Below are 6,206 nucleotides of genomic sequence, written 5' to 3'. Positions count from 1 at the left end.
TGGCAAAGCAAACCCTTCCCCGCCAGCCCTGCTCGCCTCCCCTCCCGCCCTCTCTCCCCTCCTGGCCGCCGCATTTTCCGCCCTTGCTGCAAACTCTCCAGCACAGGAAAATGTGAGGCCATGGAAAACCAAGCCAGTCCCCCGGCAGCCGGGCAACCTTCTTCCTCCTCAGCCCCTTTGTCTTGCAGACCACAGGTTGCCCAGCTCCCAGCATCTCTGTGTGCCACCCCAGCCGGGCTGCCCACCCCCCAGGCCACAGCTCACCCCCCCCAGCAGGACCCCGGCCCCTGGGCTGCAGAGAGCCAGTTCTGAGGCTCGCTGTGGATTTCGTGGAGCAGCCAGAGCTCCAAGGGTGAGAGCGCTCAGGAACGAAGGCTTGGTGCTGCCAGCAAAGCCCTCGTGATTTCCCCATCCACCCTTCCCTGTGCTGCTCCAGGCCCGAGTCCTACATCTGTACCTCGGCTCCAGCTTGTGTGCCCGCCGCGGCAGCGCCAGCCCTGCCAGGTGCAGCATCCCTGGTGCGCTGGAGGCTGGGGAAGCGCCAGCACCTCCCCTCTGGCCTCGCTGCAGGGCGCAGAGCTGGGAATCGCCCTTTCCCCACCACACTGGGCAGTGCACCCAGCACTTCTCATTCCCCAGCTGGATCAGGATCCCACCCTCAGCTTTCAGACTTATTTTAAAGCAAATCTGGAGTCTCCTTTTGCCCACATCCCTTTGCAACCTTCTCTACTACCTGCCACGGATCCCCCCAGTCTGCCAGGCATGGGTCCTGTCTGGCTCTGTGCAAGAGGATGCTCCTTACTGGGGGAGAGGCAGGGGAGAAACTGGGGTACACTGGACACAAGGTGTGCATGGGAAGGGGAGGACAGACCAGCAAGACAAGTCTGATTTGTCTTTTCTTGGAAAAAAGAAGTCCAGGAACATCAGAGAGCTCCCACTTCCCTGCTAGTGCCAGGGGAAGCGAGGGCAGTCCCGCTCTGTGGTAGGGGAACAGACCCCCCCAGCCACTGGGGCTGCTGGGCTGGGGTTGGCACCACAGACTGCGGCCCAGGTCGATGACAGTACAACCCCCCATTGCCCAGAGCTCTCCCACTGTTGTCCCCCCCCAGCTAAGGGACTGGTCCTCAGTATCTGGTGGACTCAGAGCAGCACCTTGTGTGGCTTAATCCCCCACATGGCAGAGCCGTAACAGGAACTCAGGAGGCAGGAGAGGTGCCGAGGGTCTCGCGTGGCATCTGCTGGGTCCAGCTCCAGCAGCGTTTCTGTGGCCTCTCTCCACGGCCTGAACTGAGCAAGCCATGAAGCAGGGACCTGCTCGCACCTGCGGCAGGGACAGCCACCACTCTTGGAGAGGGACAGGCAGGGCCGCTTGAGGAGTTGCGGAGGCTCAGTCTTGCACAACTCCTCCCAAGAGCATCTTTAACTGAGAGCTGCATCACCCATCGGGAGCTCCCTTGGCCACAGTCCCGGCTCCGGATGGGGATGCTTGTGTCAGCCATCAGACAGCGCTCAGCCCCAGGAGTCTCAGCAAACAGATGTATGTTCGCTGAAACAACTGCTAATTGTTCCCAATTAGGGCCAGGTCTTGAATACTCATCAGCGTGTGGCACCAGCCCTAATGCATTTCACAGGATGGCCAGGAACGGTGACAGTGGAGCAGGGGGAAGGTGTCCTGCTGTCAGAGCCTGCCCTGCTGAGGGTGGGACTTGTATTTATGCTGCTTTCAGGGAAAAGAAAAACATGCCCCAGGCTCCTCCGGCCTTTCCTTGAGGGATGGTCCTGAGGGATCTCAGCACCCCTCAGCAGCAGTGCAAGTGCCAGCCCAGGGGTCCTTTCTGTCCCAGCCCAGCCAGACATCCCCCTGCTGTGACCAGTTGCCTTTGGGCAGCCCTAGAAGCCAGCAGAGCCTGCAGGGATGGCACAAACCTAAGGGTAGCACCAGCCTGAGGTATCCACAGGATCTTCCTGGCCGTGTTGGGCTGAGGACACCTGAGCAAGGGCATCAGGGGCTGCACAGCCACTCGCTGCTGCCCCACACCCCTACATGGCTGAGGAGCTGTGGCCATGCAAAATCACCTAAATGTGTCAAAAAAGCCACTTGTCTGAGCTGTGGATGCCTGTTGAGGAGCTCAGGCAAGAGGGAAGCAGAGCTGTTTCTCCAGGACTACAAAGGCTGAGCCAGGCTGGATGCTCTGTGTGTGATGCCAGCCCCCAGAAGCAGCTGTCCTGCAGCTCACAGGGTTTTTCCCAAAGCTGGAGACAAAACCTTATGGATTTTGCAAACCCCAGAAGAGCAGCAGCACAGCAAGATGACAACACAGGGGTCCAGCTGCACCTGATGCCACCCAACAGAGAGCAAGCTCCCCAAACCTTGCAGATGCTGGAAACACTTTTGTCACCAAAGGCCAGTGTAAGCCAAGCAGCCGGATGGGTTTGCATCTGGGAACACCAGCCCAGGGTACCAGGAGCCCCTAGGGAGACTCTGCTCTGCTGCAGGGGGTGGAAAGCCCCTTAGTGACCACACTGGAAGGGGGGGGGAGACGAGTGTACCCCCAGTTGCCCTGTAAGCAGCAGACACCTCCTCCATCACCTGCAGCCACTTGCACTGGGCACTGCTGGGGTGCTGCAGCCAGTGCTGCCGGCACGCTGGGGAAGAAAGGAATTTCTGTGTAAATCCCATTTACCGTTGGGTTTCTCACTTCCCCTCCAGCAGACAATCCTGGCCCTCAGTGCAGTGCTGCATGAAGGGGCTGTTTAATATATTTTTGGAAGAAGGAGAAAAAAAAACCCTCTCTGAAAAGAGTCTCTTTCAGCTAATAATGAAGTGAATATTATATTAAGAGTGAAAACATACTCAGGGTAACTTACAGAGGAAGACAGAAAACCTTTTCATAACACCCTGTCCACAAACACAACTGCCAATTAAACCGGCTTCGTTCGCTGGCCAGTGCCAACACAAACGAGGGGGCAGGGGAGTGGAGCACACCAGAGTCGGCGCGTTTGGTGCCCAGTCGGGCTCAGCCGTGGAACCGAGGGGTCTCTGCTGATTTCTAGAGCCAGCCATCAAAATAAAAAGGCACAAGTCCCTTGTCCCCATCCCAGGCTGTCCCTGCGTGGAGGCAAGGGGCTCCAGTGCCATTAGGGGTCTTCAGTCCCTGCCCACAGCAACTGGCTCTACCCCTCCTCTGGTGTGCACCAGAGCACCGTCACCAGCAGCGGGGCCACAGTGGGTGACAGGAGCCCCAAGCACCCAACCCCAGGGCCCAGCAGGATTGCTCCTGGCCGTGGTGGAGAGTGCGGAGCCATCCACCCAGGCTGAGCTGATGGGACCAGCCCAGGCATGGAATGGTCTGTGGGGGTAGAAGCTGCATCTCCCACCTCAACACCCTGTGCTGGGAGAGGGGGGGAAGGAGACCTGTTGACCAGCCCACAGGGCTGAGCTTAGACTTTAGCAGGAGGTACCAAAACCTGGAGCACCTTCCAGCATCCCCAGCCCTGCCAAGGGGCTCTCATTTGCCCCAGATGTCTCATCCTGACTAGCTCTGCCATCCCACTGGGTCACCTGCCAGAGATCTCAGGCTACCCCCGTCCCCCACAGAGCACAGCCACCCCACAGTGGGGACACAACACCCACTGATGCTCTCCAGGGGTTCTGCATCAGCTGCCCCTGGAGGGGACAGGCAGCAACTGGGATCTCATTGCCCTCACTCTGTCCCCTGGGGGCAACAAACTGGGAGATCTCACCCACAGGAGCACCCACAAGTGACATACAGGCCTTGTGATTCATACTTGACACAGGCTTTATCTTTGTCTTGCAGCCCAAGGAGCTGAATCAATGGGTTGAGGGTACACAACATCTCAGGTTTTGGTTAAACACCCACACCGGGAAAACATCATATGATATCAGATAATATTTTAATTGAGCAAATGCTTGGCAAAGCTCAGGAGCTGCAAGTTGACATTTGATAAACCCAAACTGGAAATACAAGACCACTTTTGAGCTGTAACCAACCTTTGGAACAGTTTCTCCAGGGAACACACTGAAGATGTTTGTCAAACTATTTAACTGGGATGGGGGGGAGGGAAGAGGCAGTTTGGCCAAAACTCCTCAAAGGCCCATGTTTTTTGATTAACAATCAGAACGTGTGCTGCTCTGTAGAGACTTTTGTCTGTTTTGCTCAAGGACTTGTATTTCTGTTTTAATGCCAAGTTAAGATCCAAACACATCTTTGATTTTGCCCAGAGGCTGAAAGTTTATATTTATTTCTTTAATAAATAAAATAAAAAAAAAGGAGGAAATTAATTTTTGGCCATTATTTGGTAAAGAAAAATGGAAAAATGTACCTTAGCAAAGTCTAATTAACCATGGAAAGTCTCTCATACAGCAGTAAACTGGACATCAACCTGGACACAGAATCTAGGTCAAATACAAGTTACCAGCCTGGCTGGCAGCAGGCAGACCGTGATGGGAGCAGACCTTCCAGAGACTTACAAAGCTCCTTGCCATGCACTGGACATATATATCTGCATTTCAGATTCAGCACAACGCCTTCCACAATCAGCTTTGTCCCCACAGTTTGGAGAGCAGAAGGTCCTGCCTCTGCAAGGTCAGCGACAGACAGGGATGTGCCAAGTTTCCATCTGCAGATCCGGCCGCCCATGCTCGCTCAACCCAAGCGCCCAAAGGCTGTCAGAGCAATGCCAGCACACCCCACGTCAGAGCAGAGGCTGAGGAAGCTCCAGGAAAGGCAGAGCTGTGTCCTGCTGGAAAACTCGACCATGTTTACGTCTTCAGACCTATCTTACCCGAACAGGCAGGAAACACAAAGTTCTCTGCTTCTCATAGGGAAGAGGCATCACCTTCCGATCAAAGCAAGTTATTGGAATGATTTGTACAGAAACAGACCAATATCCAGATTTAAAGCCAATCAGAAACGAACCCCTGAACCACCTGCCTTTGGCAAAGCATTACCAGGGAGGCATTGCCATCTAGTGTCGACCCAGGAAAAAGGACTCGGAAAGACATCCACCTCCCTTGACCACCATCCTACAGGGACTGCTGGGGGGATGGGTCTAGTGCCCCCGGGGAGAACAGCAAGGCTGAGCAGAGGGGACAGGGGGACAGCTGGGAAGCCCTTGCCACGGTGGCTGGGGCAGTCCAAACCCAAAGCACCGGCAGTTGGACAAGTGAGAGCCCAGGCTTGTGATCTTCGCAATGGGAGCTGCTGGCCCAGCTCAGTTAAAAGTCTCACCAACCACCTTCCATGCAACACTTGCCCTTCAGGGGTGTATTATCACTGCACACTATTCATGAGGACAAAGCATCAGAGTGTATGATTAAGAGAATTAGGATGATAAACCTCCATTTCTTCCTTTTTGATCATCAAGAAGGCTCCCAGGAGTCTTCTAGAAAAAAAGTAGATCTGGGAAAAAAAAAAATTAGTCACTGGATTCTTCTTAGGGGACCGGTGACAAATCCCAAACCCTGCACTCCCTTTAGGTCTCTTTTCTTTAAACTAAAAAGCACAGCAGGATTCGACCTCCTCTCAGCGACCAAACCCTCCTTCCTCCAAAAGCTCAGAGGACCAGAACAAGCAGACAAGCAGCAGGGTCCAGAAGTGTGCTTGCAAGGTGCTGCCAACCCAAAGCTTTCTGAACATTTTTTTTTTCCCCTCCTCTTTGGGACATCCTACCAAGAGGGTATTTTATTTTAAGACACTGTCAGAGCACGGTGGTAAGGATTCCAAAAGCCATAAAGACACTGGCAGAACAAGAACGCTTCAGACATTTCTCTCCTGGCAAGGGGCCGCCTTGGATCTCACAGTGACCACAGGCAACACTCCCTGCCCAGCAAGTCAAGAACAAGGCACTGAATCAAGTTTAGAAGACATCACTCATCCTAATCAAACACAGGCAGGACAAATATCATGAAAACATTGTTTCATGTTACCATGTTCCTCCTCCTCCACAGCTTCCTGCTAGTTTTGCATTTACCTGCCACCATCTAAGTATTTGATTTTGCATTTAATAAATCTCAGATTTACTACACTAATCACACTATAAAGGCATATGTTCAGAGAGACACGGGGAGTACAGTGGATTTTGCTCCAGAAGGAAACAGACTTGATTGCAGCCAGAGGAGTCAGCAATATCTGGAGAGGAGAAAGCTGGTATTAAGTAATTTGAAAATTAGTATCAGTATTCAC

Source organism: Athene cunicularia (assembly GCF_003259725.1).
Source record: "Athene cunicularia isolate RWA chromosome 19 unlocalized genomic scaffold, athCun1 chr19_part1, whole genome shotgun sequence".
In the NCBI taxonomy this organism is placed as follows: domain Eukaryota; kingdom Metazoa; phylum Chordata; class Aves; order Strigiformes; family Strigidae; genus Athene; species Athene cunicularia.
The sequence above is the reverse complement of the archived record's forward strand: the minus strand, read 5'-3'. Positions refer to the sequence as shown.